The 25,855-nt window shown below is 39.8% G+C and overlaps 1 protein-coding gene and 1 long non-coding RNA gene across 5 annotated transcripts in view; one reads left to right on the forward strand and one right to left on the reverse strand.

Annotated features, from left to right (window-relative positions):
* LOC140197572 (teneurin-3-like) overlaps nucleotides 1-25,855 on the forward strand; it is a 2,811,066-nt gene that overhangs the window by 1,360,638 nt on the left and 1,424,573 nt on the right. The window lies entirely within an intron of this gene.
* LOC140197198 (uncharacterized) overlaps nucleotides 20,986-25,855 on the reverse strand; it is a 54,761-nt gene continuing 49,891 nt past the window's right edge. The window contains exon 3 of the long non-coding RNA XR_011885880.1: nucleotides 20,986-21,057. This is a non-coding gene — a long non-coding RNA (uncharacterized lncRNA). The remainder of the gene's footprint in view (nucleotides 21,058-25,855) is intronic.

Raw genomic sequence — 25,855 nt, forward strand, 5'->3', positions numbered from 1 at the left:
ATTTGGAATGTAGTCTAACCCCAAATAAGATAGGTGATTTCAAATACTGTGTGCTTGGAGAGTTTCCAGACTCAAGCAATCATTGTTGAAACAACTCAATATACCTCAGTGGGAACAAGCGCAAGTCTTATGTAACCCTCAGGCTCACTCAGCTCGTGTTCATCTAGGGGAAACAGCCTTCGGCCCTGCCAAACTGGGTAATCACGTTTGTGTGGATGCTGTGTAATGTACTTGCAGTTATAAACGCACAACGCCGAATATCAGACAGTACACTATATGCAATTAAATGATTGAACTTTATGAATCTTAACCTGAATATAGGGTTAGTAATGAAAATAAACAAAAAAAAGAAAAAGGGCCCAAATCAAGTCAAAATCACATTGGAGTTCAGTCAGTAGTCATTCTTCCACCATTGGTCTCCTCCAAACATCGCTGACCTTCGGACCCTCAGATCCCAGTCCACTCCGTCCGGTGGTCTACCAGCTCTGTCCACACGTGTCTTCCTTCTTCATCTCTTCTCGACAAAAGACCGCAAAAACAACATCCTCCCAGATACACAAGACAAAACAACAATCCTGGATTGGCTAACAATCCTGTTATCTCCAGCCATAACCCAAACATTGCTGCTACAGAGAAATCATTACCTCAGCAGTGAACATTACAGAGAAGTCATTACATTTATAAACTATTCCTATTGCATAATTGCACCCAAGTGTAAGGTTTGCAGTTGCCTTGATTGAGAAGCAGAAATGTTAATCTATTTGTTGCTGGTTTGATTTTTTCATGCTTGATTCAGCTTTGCAGCCTTAGTTATAATCATTCCCTATCCTCTTATTTTTTTGTACTTAGATGTTTGTTGTGGAGCCACTTTGATCATGCTTGTGGAAACATTTTCTGTTACTAATCATCACCTCAGCATTTCTACTGTTCTTTTTTATTAGCGGCTTGTTAGTGTGTTATTTTCTTTCTTTTTATTTGAATCCAAATGCTCTGCTGTTGCTGTATTGATTTTTAGATATTCAAAACAGTTATCTTCATTGAATATAAACACATGAATGATACCATATTTTTAAAACTAAAACCTAGCAGCTACCAGCAAGCGTTGGAGACTGTGACTAATGAACAAACATTAGATCCTTTCACTGGAATCAACTGGATCTAGTGAAACTCATTACTCTTTGACCATAAAGTCAAATACAAACTTGCAGTAGTAGAGGGTCTTTAAGGGAAAGGAGATTGTCGTATATATCCCCTTACAGGAAGGCAGGAAGCACTTTGGCTATTGATTTCATATATTGTCTTATAACTGTTAGCCATAGCATATTATTATTGCTTGGATAGGACTCAGGTAGTAATCATGTCAAGATGTCAGGAATGCGTACGTTTACATAATATGATTGTGCATAAGAATTAGAAGCAGGTGCAGACCTTATGGTTCCTCAAGCCAGCTCCACCATTCAGTGAATTATAGCTCATCTGGTCATCCATTTAATGTCTACTTTCCTGTTCAATTCCCATTCTGGTTGAAACACTCTATGGTTCAAATATCTGATGATTGTAACCATGAATATATTCAATGATTGAGCTTCCACTGCTCTCCAGGGTAGAGAATTCCAAAGATCCTATCTCCATTCTAGACGTTATTCCCAAACCCTTGATTGTAAAAGAAGAAAAGACATTTTTCAACAATGTAACTTTATTGCAATTTTGAAACATATTGTAAGGTCTTATAAAGAATTTGCAATGTTCGTGGGCCGTTAACCAGTTTTATTCAGTAGCTGAGGAAAAATGTCAGCTAATACTTTGTTTTTCTCTACTTTGCATCAATTGCAGAAACATTAAAGAGACTCCCTCTCATGTAAGCTTTAATTCATAATGGTGATTTAGAAACAAAAGTTTTAGCAAGGTATCAGCTTTGTGATACAACAATGTTCAGTCTTATTAGAATGAACAGTTACATATAATTCTGTAATTTTCCAGCATAAATTTTTTATCCATTGTAGTTACAAGTGTATGAATGAAGTAACAGCTTTAAGATTTGGCCATTTGTTTATGAATCTCTCGTAGATCCCTTGTCATTTAATGTCAGTGAATATCTATACATCAGTGATTTTCAGAACAATTGTTCCTTATTGACCCACAACACAGACTTTGTTCCCTTTTGATGATATTGAGTGCATCCATTCTAGAGACCCTAAATGTAAACCAAGACTTTAAGTCTTATAAGTGCCTATGCTATAAGATTAACCCATAGTTCAAGGATTAATTTACACAATTACTTTAGTGTCTTTTCTGAAGGAGCTTAGTAATTAGTAATCACTATTTTGAACAGTGAGTCCCCCTCCTAACCAAGGAGGAGATACTTCCAGCGAGCGAAACAGATAAAACACATTTATTTCGCACTGAACAGAGCATTCATTTTGAGGAATAATTCTAACAGGGATTATAATTCTGGCAAGCATTTCCAACTACAAGCACAATTCTCAAACTCTAGAAAACTACACCAGCAAGTTGCAGACAAACAAATCGTCGGTCCCAGGAAGGTGGCTCTGGGAAGAGATTCCGTGTGAGCTGAAGCTGAGGAGCAGGACCCTATGTCTTCATCTCTGTAATTCTTCCCCACCTTTATTGTCTTTGAATATTTATAACTTTTATTTGCCAGTCATCTCGTGACGACCTCATCTGCATGTGAGGTTCATACATCTGCTTCGATCAGGTCAGATGGTAGGAGCCTCAGATTAACAGACAGTGCTGATTCTGATTATTTGCAGACTCAGTTAAGTCAACAATAGGCTTCCTGATCAACACACTCAAAATGCTGGAGGAACTCAGCAAGTCGGGCAGCATCTATGGAGATGAATAAAGAGTCAAAATTTCAGGCCAGGACACTTCATCAGGATTGAGCCTGGCCAGTATTGCTTCTCAAGAGGATGGCCAAATGATACTAGTTAAGAATTAACAATAAACATTTTGAACATTGGGCGGTATTCTTGCTGTGTTAAGAACCTGAGTTCAGCAAAATGCCTCCTGATCATGGATAGAGAATATCCATCACACCATGATCTACAAATTTTCTCCTTTCAGTCTGAATCAAACTGATTGCAATCTTGGAGACTCGATCAACCCCAAGTATTCCTTCTTGTGGTCTCAATGCTATGTTCTTCTGACCCCTTGTCATCTAAGGAACTGAGTTCCAGATCTATAGTATGTTCACTTCTGTCTTACTTGATCTGCTTTTACCTCAGGCTCAACTGCTCCATTGCTCTCCAAGAGGCTTGCCAACATCCACCCTCTATAAACTGCAGCTCTTTCAAAGCTTAACTTAATTAGTTCAATGCAATATCATGAGCCAAAGGGCCTGTTCTTTGACCTATACTGGTACTCCTTCACTTTTAAAATTCTACCAATGTTAAAACTCCTTCCTCCCTGTCTGTAACTTCCTCCAGACCTAGAATTCTTCCTTTGCTTTCTTTTCATACACACTTGTCAGTCTTTACCCCTCCTTCACCAACTGTGTCATCAACAGACTAGGCACAAACACCTTAGAAGTCCCTGCATATTTGCATACTCCTCCTTGTTTTGGAGGCTTATTAAGCTGTTCTTCCTTAATCGATGTTTTGGTTTAGTCTTGGGTCTTATTCAATGGCTTATGTCAGCTTCTGCCGGGTTACTCTGCTATGAAGCATTTGGTGAAGATTTACTATGTTAAAAGAGAGCATATCAAACTAATAGTTATTGCACCATCAGGAATGGGGGTTTCCACCTGCTGTCACATCAACCGCAGTTTGATTCTTCTCTGTAGAATTTGTTTAGCATTTAGCAAAAAAACAGTACTGGTAGGTTGAAAGTGACTGAGGCTATTGGCACCCGGTACAAACAACCACGGATTCATTTTGTTGGATTGTGTGTTCAATTCCCTTCACTTTGCAACCACAGCCTGTGCACTGTTTAGAAAGTCAGAGAAGTAACCATGTCCAAAATTTATCAGCCTTAAAACTACCACTTATTGGGTTGATAATGAAGAGTAATTTGCCTCCAGCATAGAAAACAACGCCACCAGCTGGGATTGAGAAAGAAAGCAGTGTCCATGGTCATTCCAATTTTCAGTGTTTTGGATTCACTATCAAACAGGAAGATCAGATTTGTAGATGGAAGTGAATTTAGCACTGACTGACCAATCTGAGGGATGGATGCAATACTTTTCAATGGAGCAGTTAAGAAAATTAGCAGCCAACAGCAAGACCTCTCAAATGTTTCTTACATCGAATAACCTGTGTTAGTGCAATGTTGCATAATTTAACATGAAAATCAATCTTAAGAATAATCAATAATGAAATGTCTTATTAATTGAGCAACAAACAAAAAAAAATAGGCAATTCAAATGCCCGAGGCAGTTGCACCATTCAATAAATGGATTGTAGCTTCTTTCTTTTCATGGGATCTCTTAATTGACTTTCAAGTCTTTGAGATATGGTCCTGTGCTCTGTGTCATGGCTCTTCAATGCATATCAAAATGCTTTTCAAATATGGTGTGGGTTCCTGATTCCAGCATCCCCTGAGACAGAGAGTTCCAGATCCCTACTGCCTGGTTGAAGAAATTTTTCCTCAAATCCCCCTTTCCCATCAATCCTTTTACTAATAACTGTGAGTGTGACTGCCTCTACCTTCTGCTCCAACTGCTTGCTCCATGTATCCGCCACTCTCTCTCTATGTGGTGCCTGCTTTGCTGAGTTCTTCCAGCATTTTGTGTGTGTTGCTCAAGATTACCAGCATCTGCACAATCTCTAGGGTCTCAGAAACACAAGAGGGTGCAGATGCTGCAAACTGCCACAACACAAAGGACGCTGGAAGAACTTGGTGGGTCAAGCAGCATTTTAGATTTAGATTTAAATTATGAAGACACGCAGTCCTCTTTTATTGTCATTTAGTAATGCATGCATTAAGAAATGATACAATATTTCCTCCGGTGTGATATCACAAAACACAGGACAGACCAAGACTGAAAAAACTAACAAAACCACATAATTATAACATATATAGTTACAACAGTGCAACAATGCCATAATGTGATGAAGAAGTCCATGAGCACAGTAAAAAGTTCAAAGTCTCTCAAACGTCCCACATCTCACGCAGATGGGAGAAGGAAGAAAAACTCTCCCTGCCATGCCCGACCACAATCCGTCTCTGAGTCATCCGAAAACTTCGAGCCTCCGAATCAGCTCTCCGACACCGAGTACTGAGTACAAGTCGGAACGATTCAACCTCAATCTCGGTCACCAACAGCAGGCAAAGCCAGGGATTTTGAGGCCTTCCCTCCGGAAGATTCCCGACCGCGCAGTAACGACAGCAGCAAACGAGAATTTCAGAAATTTCTCTAGATGTTCCTCTGTACTTTCACGTCCATCTCCGTCAAATCAGAATTGTCCACGGCCGCTATTTAACAGATATGATATCATTTTTCACTGGAGGGCTGTGCACGCGCGGCGCGCTGCTCTCTCTCCTCCTGCCTTTATGGAAGGAAGTGGACTGAAGGGGCTTGAACTGAAACATCACCCATCCAGTTCCCTCTGTAGATGTTACCTGACAGGCTGGGGTCATCCAGTATATTTGTGTTGCTTCACAACTACCTTCATTTCCATATCATGAGGTAATATAGTCTGTTATTGGATCTTCAGTCACATGAGGCTGTCAGCAACTAATGTCAGTAAGTTCATTATTAATTGATGCCCACAGAAGTGAATTGGACTGGATTTTAAGTTGTGGTTGGTGTTTGTTAATTAGATTAAAATTATGTTTCATTGATGAGGTTGCATTTGATAAAATCTATTAGTAGCAATTTATGTACATTGGAAATCAATTGGTGTCTCTTGCAAAGCAATGGTTCTGTTAATCACCTCTTTAATTGGCACAGCTGTGTAACAGAATATTTGAAGCAAGTGGCCACACTAAAGAAAACTGTTTCTTTTTTTTCAAACAGATGAGGAAAACATCTTTTTGCCATACTTTTTAATGGCATGGTGAAAGGTCATTTGGCTGATAGAGTTCATGTCAACTCACATGGCATTGTCTTCTTCCAGCTAAGATGGCACCAAGTTGCAGTCTCTAACTGAGGTTGTGGCTTGGGTTTAATTGTTCTTTTTAAATTTGTAGGGATAGACTTGGAGACAGAGAGGAGAGTCAAGGATGAGGTTATGGTTTAGGGGCGGGGGGAAATTAGGGGTCAGATTAGGATTTAAGGACAATAATGAGGAGGAGTTAGAGGTCAGGTGGAATCTATGCCTCTGTTCTGTGCTCTGCATTTGAAGGCCGGCGACATGGACTGGGTGTCAAAGTACACCTGTGGATTTTGGGCTGGCAAACGCTGTAGATGAGGACCAGTGCAGCTGAGGGCTGGCGACCCTCTGAATCAGTAAGTTCCTCAGGTTGGTGGGTTCCAGGATCAGATGTCAGTGCACGCAGGAGGAAGAGGGACAATGACCTCCGAGGTACGCAAGTCATTGAAGATCTAGAGTTTGGACTCCCGTCATCAGGTTTGATACTAAATATTGGAGCCTAAAGCTCGGTCAGATGTCCAGAAGTCAAAACCGTTGGTCTACAGGTCTGAAGTCCACCGGGGAAGTTATAGGTCCATAGTTTGTGAATCCGTGAGTCCACAGGAGGCTGGAGTGGCTGGAGGTTACATATCACAAACACGAAATTTTACAGATGCTGTAAATACAGAGCAACACATACAAAATGCTGGAGGAACTCAGCAGATCAAGCAGCATTTACAGAGAGGAATAAGCAGTTGACATTTTGCGTTGACACCCTTCATCAGGGTCAGTTATGTTAGATGTGTTTGCTGTTAGCACAAACAACAAGTTTAACTTCTATGTACAGTACAGCCCTCCAAGAGGACTACAAACTAGTTGTAGGGTTTGGAGGCTTGCGTGCCTCATTGACCCAGGGAGCTATGTTGGTTGGAATTTGGGCCTTATGCTTTGACTCCAGTTAGAGTCACCAATGCCAACAGATCAAAAGGTAGAGTCCAAACTAAGAGTGGTCCACCTGTACTCCAGGGTCAAGGATACAGCTCAAGGCTAACAACCCTGACCAGTCAAAAAATATTGTTATGGAAACAGTAATGAACAATCCTATATCTGTGTGTGGTGGTGTTCCTGAGTCTCCAACCGAGATTTGCATGACTGACAGTGACCGAGAGGAAACTACTGGCAGGATGAAGGAAGCCCTGGACACCACCAAGATCAAGACAGAGATGGAGGACCTTCATTGCTACTCTAAATGCCATTGGCGCAACAGGCAGTAACTAACAGTACTTTGCAAAAGTTTTAGGCACAAAAATATAGCTGGGGTGCCTTAGACTTTTGCACAGTGCTGTATCCGTCCACGTGAAGCAGAAAGTGAGTTTGAAAGTCTGACGGGAGCAGAGGATGTTGGGAATGGTGAGGGTGGAGCGCTGTGGGAGGGAGTGCCAAAGGTGTGGCAGGAGCAAAGGATGTTGGGAATGGTGAGGGAGGGAGTGCCAGGGTGTGGCATGGGTTCAGGCATTCCCAGCTCTGAAACACCAGGCAAGGTCATTTAATTCCAAACAATTGGTTTACTGATCATTATAGAATGTCTCTCTGGTACTTCCCACTCCCTCTCCTTCCTCATTTTCCCAACCATGGTTCCCTTCTCCCTGCACCCTTCCCATTCTCAGTCCACAATAGAGACCCATGTCAGAACCAGGTTTATCATCACTCACATACATCATGAAATTTGTTTTTTTTTGCAGCAGTACAGTACAATACATAAAATTACTACAGTACTGCGCAAAAGTCTTAGGCATCCTAGCTAGATTTTTGTGCCTAAGACTTTTGTCCGATTCTGTACATGTGATAAGTAAATGAATCTGGTCTGATCTGATCTCATCCTCCCATTTATTTCACTATAACCATGCATGAAGTGATAAAACATTTCATTTATACGGCAGGCTCTATTATACTATTGGAAAAGCTAATGGATTGTCACATGCTAAATGGCTACAGGCTCTATACCAGTAAATGCATTCAACATTCCCGAATAATGAGAAATCAATATAAGACACAGAAATGTTGTTTAACTCAGTAGGATTAAACAAAGAGTGGATTTGCTTGCATTCCTCTTGTTGTTTTGTCGTTTATTAAAATATCAACTCTTCTGTATTTGTTTATTGTATGTGAGCATTCAATTTTTTTTCCTGCAATGTTCTCTTCTTGTAGGTCACTGATTTTTAACCACTCTACCCTTGGTGATAGTGCCCTTGACCATTAAGGCTTCATAGCAGAATTAGGCCATTCAGCCCATTGAGTCTGCTCTGTCATTCCATCATTGCTGATTCATTATCTCTCTCAACTCCATTTGCCTGCCTTCTCCCCACAATCTTTGACACCCATACTAATCAAGAAACTATCAGACTCTGCTCTAGATATACTAAATGACTTGACCTCCACAACTGTCTGGGGCGATGAACTCCACAGGAGAGTGGACCTGTCGCTTCTCCCTGGTGACCCTCCTCCTTCCCTTTCTCCCATGAACCACTCTCTTCTCCTATCAGATTCCTTCTTCTTTAGCCCTTTAGATAATTCCACCTATCACCTCCCAGATTCTTACTTCATGCCCCCCTCCACCACTCAATATCTTCTTCCTCACCTGAATTCACCCTTCATCTTCCACCTTGTACTCCTTCCCTTCACCCACTGTCTTATTCTGGCTTCTACCCCATTCCTTTCCAGTCACGATGAAGGGTCTCAGCCTGAATGTCGACTCTTTATTCCTCTCCATAGATGCTGCCCGGCCTGCTGAGATCCTCCAGCATTTTGTATGTGTTTGTCTGAGTTTCCAGCATCGGCAGAATCTCTTGTGTTTATCACCCAGGTACAGTAGTCATCCTGAACACCCAGGAGTGTTGGAGTTAATCGCTGCTTGAAAATATTGAAGAAGACAGCAATGATTCTCCAAGCCCCTGGGTCTCAGCAAACTTTTAAGGCACCTTGCCCTTAGCACCAAATAACTAAAACCATTTATTGCAGAAACAAATGAAATACACTCCTTGTGTCTGTCCCAGTTTAGTGCTAGAACCATGCACTTTATTTCTTCTTTCCTTGTCCTTTTAATTTAGCCTAATCCACTTTCCTTGTCCACAGTGGCCACTAAAACACATAAATCAGGAGCTGAAAAATTTAATTATCAGTCTGTACGGGGTTCGGTAGTGTTAGCCAGAATCGTGTCTGTCTGAAATCCAGCAGCTCAAAACACAATGGGGGAAAAAAAGCAGAACAAGTTTCTTTGCTTCGATTATTGAGCAATAACTCAACATTTTAAGTGTACGTGAGCATCAGGTAAAGTCAACGTGAGGTGAGACACCATTCTCATTCCCATATGATAAATAAAGCACGTATGGGCCCCCAAATCCTAAGAACTTTCTACAGGGGCACAATTGAAACCATCCTGACTGGCTGCATCACTGCCTGGAATGGGAACTGCACCTCCCTTAATCGCAGAATTCTGCAGAGAGTGGTGTGGACAGCCCAGCACATCCATAGCTGCGAACTTCCCATGATTCAGGACATTTACAAGGAGGGGTGTGTAAAAAGACTATTGGAACCCAATCATTTGAAAGCCAGGAAGATGCAACATCTTGAGAATGAAAAGGAGACGATTCAGAATAAAGTGAGCATCAAGGTTAATTCTCTGAGACTTTCACAACATCCAATATGTGGTAAAATGTCTCTGCCCCACCATCCCGTTTCTCCTCATGACCATTTCAGGATCCTTGATGTAAGTCAGCGAGTCAGAGTCATAGTCCTGGCCTCATTATCGGACATGGAGATCCACTGAAATTATGTTGTGTAGAGGCTCTCAAGACGGATGTAAACTTCCCATCTTCTCAATCAATTATAGAGCAAATAACCCTTTGTAAATGATGTTCCATCAACAAGTAATTACAAGCTTGGGCCAGTAGGTGTCACTGAATTATCATTTTCACCTAAATTGCTCAAAATGCTTTCCAACTGTTTTCAGAATCCATGTTTCCCAGAAACTGAAATTTCTAATTTCTAAACTGATGCTTTAAACAAAATTAGCAGTGAAAAAAATCGTACATTTCAAGAAAGTGATGAAATTTACGCATTCAATGTACATAATAGCTCATATAGTTCTTATTCCAATCAACACAGGAGGTCACTCAATCCATCAAACCTGTCAGAACAATCCCATCAATACCATTCCCCTGATTATTTCTCTGTAACTCACTCTCACATGGTCATCAAATTGCCGAATTCTCAATCACCCACCTACAATGAGGAGAATTTCCAGTAGCCTATTAACTTTCTGAGCAGAAGGTACAAAAGCCAGAAAGTATGTACCACCAGGCTCAAGGACAGCTTCCACCCCACCGTGATAGACTAATAAATAGTTTTTAGTACATTCAGATGGACACATGACCTCACAATTTACCTTATTAATGTCTTGCTCTTTACTGTTTACCTGAAATGTACTTTCTCTGTAGCTGTTACACTTTATTCTGCATTGTTATTGTTTTCCCTTGTTCTACCTCAATGCACGGTGCAATGATTTCAACTGTATGAATAGTATACAAGACATGCTTTTGCTATATCTGAGTACATGTGACAATAATAAAACAATTATAAATTAATAATATAATAAAAATAAGATTCTGTAATTCTAAAGCAAGCCAGGAGGAAAAGCAGAAGTCTTTCATGCTATATTGACTACCAAAAAATATTTGATTCTGTCCGACATTCATGGTTAATAGAAATTCTCAATACGTGAAATTTCTACAACATCTGATGCAGAATTGGTGTACATTAATCACCCTACCTATTATTAACCAAATAAGAACATTCCCCGTGATCAAAATAAACTGAGGCATTTTTCAGGGTGACTCTCTAAGCCCACTATGGTCTAGCATTAAACTTGCTCTCTAATTTACAGAATCGGATGAAGATTGGGTATCAAATCAGAAGCAACCAAACAAATTATACCTTGACGTGCCTTCTATACACGGACAATTTGAAAGCATATGCTCCCTCATCAGTAAAGCTAAATCAATTAATTAAAATACTAAAAATATTTCCTAAAGAAATAAATATGAACTTTGGACTAAATAAGTGCAAAACATTAAACATGTTAGAGCTAGTAGAATATAAAACAACAGCAGGATACAATGCAACTGATGAATGAATATGAAACACTTAAGTTTCTGGGATATCAGTAAGTAAAGAAAATAGATCATAGTGTGATAAAGGGAAAGCTTTCGACAGAATTTACTTCAAGGCTTAAGAAAATCTGCCAAACAGAGCTCAATAATAAAAATATAACAAAAGCAATAAACACTTTGACTATACCCATATTAACATATTACTTTGGCATGATATCCTGGTCCAAAACCAATCTGGAAAATTTACAAAGAAAAACACGAGCTGAAATGACAAATTTTGGAAAACACTATGTATACTTGAACACACTTAGATTAACACTACCTAAGACAGAAGGAGGAAGAGGAATAACAGACATTAAAAATTTACACAATGGTCAGATAAAACTTCCAAGTATTTTTATCAACAACAACAGGATTCAGCACTTCACGCAAGCATATGCAATTTTGTTAAAAAGTACACACCACTAAACTTAAATGAAAACAGGACCCAGAAAAATGAAGAAAGAATCACTGCAGAAGCAAAAGTTAACCAATAGAAGAGTGTGACCCTCCATGATGGCTTCCTTTTCCAGGCCATTGAAATAAAACTAGAGGAAGAGAAGTTTAACAAAGATGAAGGTCTCGCTCGAAGTAAGATTTGGAATTTGATTGTAAGTAAGGTGGGAAAGCGAAAACCTGATTGGATGGGAACTAACTACGGGGGGTGTATACATACCACCGGACTAGACATGCCGAGGTATCATCCCTGGTGAAGATGGCAGAGCTTGTCATCAAAACATTGGTTATAATCGATACCTGTACCCAGCTGGAAGCCCAAGAAGAATTTATTCGTCAGTATGATTATTTACATAGGTGTAATCAAGTGGCTAATGTCATTTACCAAAATCTTGCTTTAAGATACAAACTCATAAAAGACAACTACAAGCCTGATCGAGTTTTAGAGTATGAATCCCACCAATTATATTACAACCGATCCATTATTGCAGATGGAGCAATCCATAACAACTGTCCAGATATAATACTACAGGATAAACAGGCAAAAATAACTTACTTAATAGCTATAGCCATTCCAAACAAATATAGTATATAGAAATCAGTAAGTGAAAAACACCAAAAATATGCTGAATTAAAAGAGAAAATTGAAAAACTATGGAACATGAGCAGGGCATACATTGTCTCAATAATAATATCTACAATAGGTATCATCCCAAATTCTCTGGACAATATCATTAAACAATTAGACCTACACAGCAATATTTATGTAAATCTCCAGAAAGCCACAATACACTAGAATAGTCCAAAAGTTCCCAGAAATTGTGAAATGAGTGTGCTTAGCAATGCCCATACCTCAGGTTTTAACAGCTTGAATTGAGAGAAAATTAAAAGTACAACAAAAAAGAATTATCCAAACATTTAACACCAGATTAACAGAATACACCGGCATTGACCCAATAAAAAGGTCCTACACACCAAAGCAAAACACTATGTCAAAATTTGCAAAAATTGTTAGTACTATCAACAATATTATATTGCAATAATATTTAAGAAAACTTGAAACATTTGAAGAATTAACATACTGTTCAGCATTAACAGTCACGTAGTATATTGGCTCCAAAATACAGGCCCTCATTAATAGAAGCTCGAGTAATGAAATGAGAACAACGAAATGGCAGAAGAGATTATGAAACAAAATTGAAAAAGAGCAGAAATAGCCTATCTCATGGAGTATAAGATGGATAACCCAAGCAAGAAAGTTAAGAGTAAAGCTAAGGAAATGCTAAAGGAAATATAAGGTCGACCCACGATGTGATCAACCTAACAAAAGCATTGTAGAATTTATAGATACACTGAAACAAAAGCTTGAAGCTTAAAAATCCAACTAAATCCAACAAAATCCAACATAAAATGTGCCAAATGAAGAAAACAAAAATATCAGTTCAAAAACATTGAAATAGGTTGATACAGGGCATTGAAACTAAATTCAGTGTACCAAATTGTTAACAACCCTTAGCATAGAATTACAGGGATAGTGAGGAAAAAGAATTCATTCACACAATTGAAGACTTTATACTTTATGCTTTATACTTTATACTTTATTGTCGCCAAACAATTGATACTAGAACGTACAATTATCACAGCGATATTTGATTCTGCGCTTCCCACTCCCTGGATTATAAATATTAAATATTAAAAATATTAAAAAATAGTAAAAATTAGTAAATATTAAGAATTTAAATTATAAATCATAAATAGAAAATAGAAAAATGGAAAGTAGGGTAGTGCAAAAAAAACCGAGGCAGGTCCGGATATTTGGAGGGTACAGCCCAGATCCGGGTCAGGATCCATTCAGCATTCTTATCACAGTTGGAAAGAAGCTGTTCCCAAATCTGGCCGTCCGAGTCTTCAAGCTCCTGAGCCTTCTGCTGGAGGGAAGAGGGACGAAAAGTGTGTTGGCTGGGTGGGTCGTGTCCTTGATTATCCTGGCAGCGCTGCTCCAACAGCGCGCGGTGTAAAGTGAATCCAAGTCCATAGACACACAAAGGCCTGAAGTTACAATGGATATGCTAAAAGCTGGTTTAAATAATATCCACAAATGGAAAATTACCGGCAATGATAATATTCATAGTTATTGGTATTAAAAGTTACTTGCCTTCATCCGTGCCTATTAACGCACATCATAATTTTCTTAAAAATCCTGAAAAGGTGCCCACATCTGTTACCCAAAGGACATATCACAAATGACCCATCCTAATTATTGTTTATGAACTATATACAAAATTAGATCATGCATATAACAAATGATCACAACTCATTTAGATAACCAAAATATGCTTACAGAAGAGCAGAAAGGATGCTGTAATGGTATGAAAGGATGTAACGAACAACAGAAAATAGATTCTGTAGTTCTAAAACAAGCCTGGTGAAAAAGCAGAAATTTTTCATGTTGTTAGATTGACTATGAAAAAACATTTGATTCTGGCCCACACGCATAGTTAATAAAAGTTTGTAATATATATAAACTACACCCAATACTTGCGAAATTTCTGCAGTATCTGATGAAGCATTGGCATACTATAATGACCCTATCTATTAAAAACCAAAACAGAACATTTACTTTTATCAAAATAAACACAGGCATTTTTTAGGGTGGCTCCCTAAGCCCACTATTCACCTTTGAACCCATTCTCTAATTTACTGAATTGCACAAAAATAGAGTATCAGATCAGAAACAAACAAACAAAATATACCTTGACACCTTTCGATACATGAACGAGCAGTTAATTCAAATAGTCAAACTATTTTTGAAAGATATAAACACGAACTTTGGACTAGATAAGTGTAGAACATTAAACATTAAGTGCAATAAATCTAGTAGAATATAAAACAGAGCAGCAGAATATAATACGACCAATGGATGAATTTGAAACACATGCTTAGGATATCAAACAAAGAAAATAGATCATACTGCGATAAAGGCAAAACTTTCGACAGAATTTACTTCAAGGCTTAAGGAAATTTGCCAAACAGAACTCAATAGTAAAAATATAACAAAGACAATAAATACTTTTGCTATACACATATTAACATATTCTTTTGGCATAATATCGGTTCGAAACTGATCTGGTTCGTGTTTTCCAGTTTTATTAGAAATAATAAAATAATACAATAATGGGTAGGAGCAAATATGAACATGTACTTGTGAATGTATAAATATATACAGATTTATACATATATAAAAAAAGGAAAAAGGTTTTTTATGTAAAAAAGTTTGTGTAATACTTGTGAATACCTTTCCCAAATAAAAAAATAAAATATTCAAAAAAAGATAAACAAACAGGATATACCAACATATTGATATGGGAAGTGGAGCTTCCGTGTACTGGAGGGTGGTCAGTCAGGTAGGTAGAGTAAAGAACATTATCATGGTTCCTGAAGACAGAGCTGGGTTGATTCAATCAGAGTTAATTGCTCTAAATATGGAGGTTGAAAGATGATGGACAGATTTAATTGAAACAGCATGCAGTTACGGAAAATATTACAGGAAGTAATATTCTACTAACAAAGCAAATGCATACATTAAAATAAACCATGTCAATCTCTCATGGTATTGGACATAAGCAGATCAATTTTCCAGTTAGGCATTTTAAGAAAATTGTGGGGCCTTGTGCCCTCATGCACATGGCATGTTTGCATTCAAAATTCCAGATTATAAATTAGAGCACAGAAATTTAAAAAGGCCAGTTGATGCGAAAACTGTCACAAGAATGATAACACTCCCATCAGGGAAGAGGTTATGTAGCATCCATGCGAGGACCCAAAAACAGTTACTTCCCCCAAGCTATCAGGCTGAACAACACCTCCGTCCATTAACCCACCCCCACCATACCCCATCACAGAAGTGAGAGTACGTAGCTTTTTATTAGCTCAGTAGTATTAAGCGTTATTTGCAAACTGGAAAGATACAACATAGTATCTCTTCATCTGCCTTGGCATCAACTTTTCTTTATTCTCATGTGAAGCACGTCAGGATATTAAAGGTGTGATATAAATAAAAATTGTTGTGTGTTTAGGATTACATTTGTCAAAATACACATAGGGTTAGGTTTAGAATTAGCATTTTTTAAAGTGGAGAGAGAGACAGAGAATTTTAAGGAGGGAATCTTAGGTCAGATCTTTACAAGTAGCCACCAGCGTGGAGTAATGAATCCAAGAATGATCAAAAGATCAGATTTGGAGATGCACAAAACCTTGGCGGTATGTAAATCCTGAGGAGAGATTACTGATTAAGAAGGGTAAAACTAAATAAGAGAACTGAAAAAACAGGGCAGGGGTTGAAAAATTTAAGATTTAATTCATCAGAAGCAAACCAGCAGATACATGGATGAAGGGTTCATATAGGCTCAGGTATGGAAGCAGAGTTTTGGATGTAAAATTCAAAAGCACTGGAAATTGTTTTAAAAATTTGCTGCTTCTTAACTTTGGATTTTTCTATAGAGAATTTTCTGACAGATGTTAAACACAATCTAAACAACTGTAGATATAATCATGTAATTTTCAGTGAAATCTCATATGTTGTATTTCTTTAGATTTTTCTTTGAAAGGTAGAGAGGTTTGTTTGGCATTCAACTTGTTATATAGCATTATTTTGTGATTAGGACATCTTGCTGCCGTAGCTTTTCATTGATTCTATTGTATTTCTTTGTTCTAATGTGAATATCTACAAGAAAATGAACCTCAAGGGAGTATATGGTGATGCACATGTACTTTGATGGTAAATGTATTTGAACTTTGAACATTGAACTTTGCAGCTGTCAAATTCCAGATGACTTAGGGTCTGCCATAACCTTCCTTAAAACAAAGGGGCATTCCGAGTTCAGTAAAGATTAGAGGCTGGGCAAAGTGGTTGTAGTACAGAGTATTCTCTCTCTGTCACTTTCCATTAATCACTGTACTTTTCTCTTCATGAAGTGGCAGAAGATAATTGGCACTAAATACAAATTGCAGCATTCTCCTCTAGCAGAAAGAACAGAAGTGGGAGAAAATGAATATTGTTGTGCTTTTTTTGACAGCAAGTGTTCCTTATTCAAAAATACATCATGAACAAACATTGATCTAGGTTTGGGCTAACACTTAAAAGAGGACAGAACAAGAAAATTGAAAGAAACTAGGCTACAATATGGCCATAGTTGTTCTGCCTCAGACCAAATCTCCTCTTCTGTGTTAGTTCCCCAGAGCCCTTCATACCATAATACTGTAAGATATAGGAGCAGAATTTGGCCATTCAGCCCATTGTCTGCTCTGCCATTCTGTCGTGGCTGATTTATTATCCCTCTCAACCCCATTCTCCTGTCTTCCCCTGTAACCTTTAAAGGCATTACTAATCAAGAACCTATCAACCTCCACTTTAAATATACACAATAACTTGGCCTTCACAGCTGTCTGTGGCAACGAATTCCACAGATTCACCACCCTCTGACTGAAGAGATTTCTCCTCATATCTGTCCTAAATAGATGTACTCCTGTTCTGAGCTGTGTCCTCTGGTCCCACACTCCCCTACTATAGGAAACATCCTCTCCACATCAATTCTGTCTAGGTTGTTCAATAGTTTATAGATTTCAATGAGTCCCCCCCCCCCCATTCTTCTAAACTGCAGTGATTACAGGCCTAGAGCCATCAAACACTCCTTATACATTAACCCTTTTATTCCTGGGATCACTCTTGTGAGCCTCCTCTGGACTCTCTCCAATGCAATCAGAGATAAAGGTCCCAAAACTGCTCACAATTACCTAGTCTTTCAAAAAATGTACCTGCCCTATCTCTAAATTCTCTCAGAAGGCAATGCTGTTTACATAATAGCCTAAAAGGATGAATGACAGCCACAAGCAAACTCCTTCAGCTGCTCCTGAGGCATAAATTACATTTGTTGTTTGATTTATGAATTAAGGTCAATCTTTTTCTGGTGGAATGTGGCTGAGAACTTGCTACTCCTGTGGTAAGGTTTACTGAGATTCAGCCTTTGCCACATCCATCTTGCAGTGCAGCAATCCGAACTGTACACAATACCCAATTACAGCCTGAACGATGTTTTGTATAGCTGCAACATGACATCCAACTATTATACTCAGTACCTTAGTCTATGAAGAAAAGCATGCTGAATGCCTTCTTCAGGTTCAGATCTGTGCCTCAAAACGCACATTGGAATGGGTTGTTGTCAATAACAACCAACACAACCTGAGGAGGTGTTGGAGATGCCTTACAAATGTCACTGCACATTCCAGCGCCAATATAGCTTGCCCACAATGCTTAGCAGTACAATACAAGAACACAACAAGCAACAAAACAACAACAGCAAAACAAACCTTGTTCCTTCCTCCGACCCATCCACCTACGCACACACACAGTGCTCCAAACCTACCACCACCCTAATCTACTTGAGTTACCATTTTCAGGGAGCAGTGCAACTGTACCATAATATTCCCGAGGTTCCTGCCACTTTCGTTCAAACTTATCTACAGATGTGGCTTGCCATTGCCTTCCTCTGGCCATTATTAATACTCTTGAGAGAATGTCTGCGTGGCATCGCTGGTCACTTTGTCAGGACTGGTGATATGCACCAGGTGCTCATGTGACCATCCAACACCTGCTTCACGTACTCCTGACCGGGGGTGGGGGAACTAAGCAGGTACACAAGTACACCTAGCAACCCACCAACCTCCGCATCAGCATATAATTCTCCATAACTACCACCATCTCCAACGGGATCCCACCACCAAGCACATTATCCCCTCCCCCCCACTTTCTGCTTTCCACAGGGCTCAATCCCTATGAGACTCCCTTGTCCATTTGTCCTTCCCCAGTGATCTCCCTCCTGGCACTTATCATTACAAGTGGAACAAGTGCTACACCTGCCCCTACACCTCCTCCCTCACTACTATTTAGGGCCCCAAACAGTCCTTCCAGGTGAGGCAAAACTTCACCTGAGTCTTTTGAGGTCATGCACTATAACCAATGCTTCTGGTGTGGCCTCCTGTATATCAGTGAGACCCAAAGTAGATTGGGAGACGGCTTTGCCGAGTGCCTATTTCCATCCACCAGGAAAAGTGGGATCTCCCAGTGGCCATCCATTTTAATTCCACTTCCCATTCCCATTCCAGTTCCAACACGTCAATCCATGGCCTCCTCTACTGTTGTGATGAGGCCACACTCAATTTGAAGGAGCAACATTCCGTCTGGGTAGCCTCCATCCTGAAGGCATGAACATCGATTTCTCAAAATTCTGGTAATGCTCCCCCCTCACCATTCCCCATTCCCTTTTCCCTCTCTCACCATATCTCTTTACCTGCCCATCACCTCCCTCTAGTACTCCTCCCCTTTTTCTTTCTTCCATGGCCTTCTGTCCTCTCCTATCAGATACCCACTTCTCCAGCCCTGTAACTCTTTCCCCAAAAAACTTCCCAGCTCTTTACTTCACCCCTCCCCTTCCCCCCAACTCCTGATTTCACCTATCACCTTGTGTTTCTTCCTCCCCTCCCCTCACCTTCAAATTCTGACTCCTCATCTTATTTTCTCCAGTCCTGATAAAGGGTCTTGGCCTGAAACGTCAACTATTTAATCTTTTCCATAGATGTTGCCTGGCCTGCTGAGTTCCTCCAGCGTTTTGTGTGTGTTGCTTGGATTTGCAGCATCTGCAGATTTTCTCTTGTTTGTGATTGTGCTACGTAATTCTTCTTTTTGTATTATTTCTTCTTTTTGTATATACAGTTTGTTGTCTTCTGCAATCTGGTTGAACGCTGTAGTTGAGTGGTCTTTCAATGATTCTGTTATGGTTACTATTCTATAGATTGAAGAAAGTGAATCTCGGGGTTGTTTATGGTGACATATATGAAAATAAAATGGACTTTTGTACTTCGAAATTTCAGCCATTTGTCTTGACTTGGTACTATATCAGAAGCAGTTGAAAACATTGGAAGGTATCAGGATACAACAGCATCTCTGGTTCATGTCTGAATCCTCTCATACAATATGGGTGACGCAATGTTTATGCATGAAGGAGCTGTGTGTGTGTTCGGTGAATCACTAGTTCTCCGTAAACGGTGTGTCTGTACTGTCAGGTGTGTATGTGTGTCTTCTGTGTGCTTTCATCCTTAACCAGTACACAAGCCATCAGGAAGACTGCGTTATTTATTCTTAATGAGATCTGGAGTGGCTTTTAAGAAAGAATTAGATTTTAAAATTACATTGATGCTCTTTTCAAATGAACGATAATTGCTTTGAACAGGGTCAGCAAGACTAATACCAAGTTTTGGAGCTGTGAGTCTATTTCATAAGCTAGCAATGGTGGAAGTGTAATTAGTTTTAAGTACTGTTTAGAACAACTTATAATTTGTCTGCAAGCCTTGTTGTTACATAATACAGGATTTTAAAGAGTTATTTTGTGCAAACAGCTTTGTTATTAGTAGGAACAAAGATGAGTATTTTGCCCTTACTGATAACATCCAGCATTTCTTCAAAAATATTTCTTCGCAGGTATTCTTAATTGGTGCAGTAACTGGGTAAGACTTAGACCATAACGCTATAAGACCTAGCAGCAGAATTAGGCCATTCAGCCTATCGAGACTGTTCAGCATGGCTGATTTATTATCCCTCTCAACAAACACAAAATGCAGGAGGAGCTCAGCAGGCCAGGCAGCATCTATGGACAGGAGTGAACTGTCAACATTTCGGGCCGAGACCCTTCCATAGATGCTGATTTCATCCTGTATTTTGTGTGTGTTGCTTAGATTTCTAGCATCTGCAGATTTTCTTGTGTTTGTACCTTTATGCCTTGCCTGTTTAAGCAATCACGTCTTAAACAGTGATTCTCTTAGTGGCATCTCCTCTCCTTTATCTGCAGTGCTAATTGTAATGGTAGTGCTCACACAGTGACATTCGGTAGGGAATTTGCAGCATTTCAACCCAATAATGTGGAAGGAATCATGATGTACGTATTTCTGTCTAAGGCAATACAACTGGTCTCACTGTATTCTGGAATCTTCTTGTCATTTCTCAACGGGGGTTACATTGACATTGTACAAAGTATAAGACAACAGCAAGGGTTGTAAGAGTTGCTGCCAACTTGCTGTCACACATTTTGCCCATTACACAGTCAAAATTAGCCTCGGTAGATTTTTTTTGTGTAGCATTTTAAGCATCAGGTACACAGTGTTGATGAAGTTTTCAACTTTAATCAACTTTGTAATTTACTTAAAATTCAAACACGTTGTCGGAGCAGACACTTTTTCAGGACCCGTGGTGAGATTCTCAATTACATTCTTTCCTTCCAGGTAGATGCACAGTGCATATGTAATGATCCCTCCTGGAAAACAACCATCAGCGACAGTAGCTTGATCATTTTAAATTAAGAATTATGTCTCAGACTATGTCTGCATTTAAATAGCATGCATAACTTGTTGAAATATTGCAAGCACTGATAACCCAGCATCACCCTAACCTGCAGGCGAAGGATAGAGAGCAGCACAGTGGCTAAGTTAATAATTGTCATCCTAATATCTCCACAGTTGAACTGGAAACATGGGTACAAATTAAAAGAGCTTGGAAATTAAATTGGAATTATTAAAAAATATGCTTTAACTGGTGATAATATCAATTGTCATTAATAAAAAAAAACATATGGCACGCTTAATTTCTTCAACAAGGAAAATCTGCCACCAGCCGCATTGGTGCTGCTTCATGCACCCGTGCTGAGCTCATCAATTTCATCAGCTCTACCTCCAACCTCCACCCTGCCCTTAAATTCACTTGGTCCGTTTCTGACACTTCACTCCCCTTTCTCAATCTCTCTGTCTCCATCTCTGGAGACAAACTCCCTACCGACGTCCTTTATAAAACTACCAATACCCACGGCTATCTAGTCTATACCCCTTCCCATCCTGTCTCCGATAAAAACACTATTCCTTTTTCTCAGTTCCTTTGTCTCTGCTGCACCTGTCGCCATGATGAGGGTTTCCTTTCCAGGCCATCGAAGGTGTCCTCTTTCTTCAAAAAATGCAGGTCTCTCATCCTCCAAACACATCTTTATCTCCCCCCACGCCCCCACACACACTTTCCATGTTCCACAGGAATTGATCCCTCCATAATTCACTTGTTCATTCATCCTTCCCCACTAATCTCCCTCCTGGCACTTATCCCTGCAAGCAACAGAAATGCTACACTTGCCTGTTCACTTCCTTCCTTGACTCCTTTCAAAGCCCCAAACAGATCTTCCAGGTAAGACAACACTTCACCTGCAAATTTATTGGGATCGTCTGTTGTACCTGGTACTCCCAATGTGGTCTCCTCTATATTGTTGAGTCCTGACATAAATTGGGGGACCACTTTGATGAGCACCTCCATTCCATCCACCAAAAGCAGAATTTCCCTGTGTAGAACTATTTTAGTTCCAATCCCGATTCCCATTCCAACATGTCGGTCCATGGCCTCCTCTTTTGTCATGATGAGGCCACTCTCAGGGTGGAGGAACAATACCTCATATTCTGTCTAGGTAGCTTCGAACCAGATGGCGTGAACATCAATTTCTCTAACATCCAGTAAAATTTTCCACTAACCCTTCCCTCTCCTTCTATTCCCCACTTTGGCCTCTTTCCTCATCTCCACGCCTGCCTATCACCTCCCCCTGATGCTGCTCTTCCCTTTCTCCCATGGTCCACTCCCCTCTCCTATCATATCCTTTCTCCAGCCCTTTACCTTTCTCACCCGCCTGGCTTTACCTATCACCATATCTAGCTTGTCCTCCTTCCCCTCCCCCAACTTTTTATTCTGGGGCCTTCTCCCTTCCTTTCCAGTCCTGAAGAAGGGTTTTAGCCTGAAGCATCAACTGGTTGTTCATTTCCATAGATGCTGAGTTCCTACAGAATTTTTTTTTTGTGTGTTAATCTGTCATTTTTACCTGGTCTGACCAATATGTGACTTGACAACTACAGTATTTATATTGTTAACTCTAAAATTCCTTCAGAAATGGTATAAGTAGTATTTAATTCAGGGAACTGGGCAATAATTTTCTGCATAACATCTTGGTCTGAAAGGCCTGTTCAGTGCTATATTGTATTGTGTTCGAAAGAACATTGATCTTGAAAGCAACATGGAACAGTACAGCACAGTACAGGCCTTTTGGCCCACAATGGTGTGCTGACCTTTAACCTAGGTCAATCTATCACTTCCATCCCACACAGCCCTCCATTTTTCTTTTATCCATGCACCTAGCTAAGTGTCTCTTAGATGTCCTTAATGTATCTGCTTCCATCACCATTCCTGGCAGCGCATTCAACTCCGTGTAAAAAACCTTCCTGTGGCTTCCCCCCAATACATTCCTTCAATCACCTTAAAATTAAGTCCTCTCATATTAACCATTTCCATCCTGGGAAAAAGGTGGTGGCTGTCCACCTTATCATCTTATACACCTCTAGTACGTCACCCCTCATGCTCCTTCAATCAAAAAATAAAGTCCCTGACTTGCCAGCTTTTACCAGCATCCTGGCAAATCCCCTCTCCACCCTGTCTAAAGCTTCCACATCCTTCCTAGATTGAGACAATGGAAATGGAACACAATACTCCAAGTGTAGTCAAACTGGAGTTTCATATAGCTGCAGCATTACCCTTGAACTCAGTCCTCCAAATAATAAAGGTCAACACGCTATACCCCTCAACAACAACTTTGTCAACTTCAACAACTTCGGAAGATTAATGGATGTGGACCCTGTTATGTTTTGTATCTCCAAAATGTTAAACTGAATAAAAGAAAGATGCGGGGATTTTGGCCTTCCAAAGTGTATCACTTCATAATTTTCCAGAATGAAATACATCTGCCACTTCTCAGCCCATGTCTGCATCCTGTCATTGACCCACTGTAATCTACAACAACCTTCTACACTATCCACAACACCACCAATCTTTGTATCATCTGCAAACTTACTATCCCACCCTTCTAGTTCCTCATCTAAGTCATTTATGAAAATCTCAAAGAGCAGAGGTCCCAGAAATGAACACTGCAGAACACCACTGGTTAGTGACCTCCAGTTAAAATAGGTTTCCAAGCTGACTATCCCAAATCAAGCTGTGCTTCTCCAAATGCTCGTAAATCGTGTCTCTAAGAATCCTCTCCAATAGTTTGATCACCACTGATGTAAGAATCAATGGTCTATAATTACAAGGATTATTTCAGGAATAAGAATAAGAAAGGGATGGAATTATATTGGTCAGAAGGATTCAGAGGAGCAAATTTGTAGAGAGATAGCAGACAGTTGCAAGAAAAATAGGGTATGCTGGTAGGTGATTTCAAATTTCCACATATTGAATGGGACTCCTATACTGGAAAAGGGCCCGAATCCTACAAAAAAAAATCATAGAAAAAGTAATGGAAACACTCCATGGGTTCAGCATGGATAAACCCCTTCCCATCTACACAGAGCAATGTCACAGGAAAGCAAGGACCCCCACCACCCAGGACGTAGTCCTTTCTCACTGCTGCCTTTAGGAAGATGGTACAGGGAACTCAGGACCTGCACCACCAGGTTCAAAAACAATTATTACCCTTCAGCCATCAGGCTCTTGAACTAGATGGGATAACTTCACTCAATTTCTCTTGCCCCATCACTGATTTGTTCCCAGAACCTCTGGACTCACTTTCAAGGATTCTTCATTCCATGTCCTCGATAATTTTTGCTTATTTATTTACATTATCTTTATTTTACATTCACACAGTTTGTTGGTTTTTACACATTGGTTGTTTGTCCATCCTGTTGGGTACTGCCCTTTATTGATTATGTTTCTTGGATTTACTGAGTGTGCACACAAGGAAACAAATCCCAGGTTTGTACATAGTGACATATATGTACTTTGATAATAAATTTACTTTGATCTTTGGACTTTAGTGACTGTATATTTTTCTGATAACAGTGCTATATGTGCTGAGTCATGTGTGAGACTGTTGGTTCTGTGTTTTGCACCTTGGCCCCAGAGAAACACGATTTTGTTCAGCTATATTCATGTGCATGGTTGAATGACGATGAAACTTGAATTTGTGGTATTAGAGTAGTAAGGAATAATTGAGCTGTTTAAGGAGTATAGGAAATACAAGAAAACATTTAAGAGGAAATCAACAGTGCTAAAATCTTCAGTACTAACGAGCCACCAGTCAATATTAGTGAAGTTGAAGTCACCCATGTTAAGACACTTTAATTTTCAAGATTCAAGATTCAAGATTCAAAAAACTTTATTGTCATTCTAACCGTACATAGCTCTGCGGGGCAGAATGAGACAGCGCTTCTCAGGAGCAGTGCAATCATAACGTAACAAACACAACACTAAATAATAAACACAACAATAAATAGTAAAACACAACAGCCACATGTCAATTAAAATCAAGTTATAAGTGTCCAGTGCAAGTTAAAAGTGTCCAAAGCAGAGTCAGGTAGAGCAGCTATTTAGCAGTCTGACTGCCTGTGGGAGGAAGCAGTTTAGTAGCCTTGTGGTTTTAGTTTTGATGCTCCTGTAACGTTTGCCTGATGGCAGAAGAACAAAACAGTTCATGGAGATGGTGTGAGGGGTCTTTAATGATGTACCGTGTCTTCTGGAGGCATCGACTCTGAAAGAGGTCTTGGACAGAAGGTAGGGAGACCCCAATAACCTTCTCTGCTTCCCTAACCACCCTCTGCAAGGCATTTTTGTCGACAGCACTGCAGCTGGAGTACCAGGTTGTGATGCAAAAGGGCAGCACACTCTCAACCATGCCTCTGTGGAATGTAGTTAAGATGTTAGTGGGGAGTGATGCTTGTTTAAGCTTCTTCAGAAAGTGCAATCTCTGCTGGGCCCATTTCACACCTTTCCAAAATCAGTCTCCCAATCTGATCCTCTTTGTCTGTTGACATAGGCAGAGTCTATAGAATACCCCCCAAAGGGTGATTCTTCCCATCATCTCTCTGAGTTACACTCACACTGACTCAGTAGACGATCTCTTCATGATGTCCTCCCTTTCTGCAGCTATGGTACTACTCCCAGGTTAGCAATGGCACTTCCAAACCTCTTGTCCCTTTTGAAGCATCTAGATCCCAGAATATGCAGCAGCCATTCCTGCCCTTGTGACAGCCAAGTCACTGTAA

Source organism: Mobula birostris, chromosome 5 (genome assembly GCF_030028105.1).
Source record: "Mobula birostris isolate sMobBir1 chromosome 5, sMobBir1.hap1, whole genome shotgun sequence".
In the NCBI taxonomy this organism is placed as follows: Eukaryota; Metazoa; Chordata; class Chondrichthyes; order Myliobatiformes; family Myliobatidae; genus Mobula; species Mobula birostris.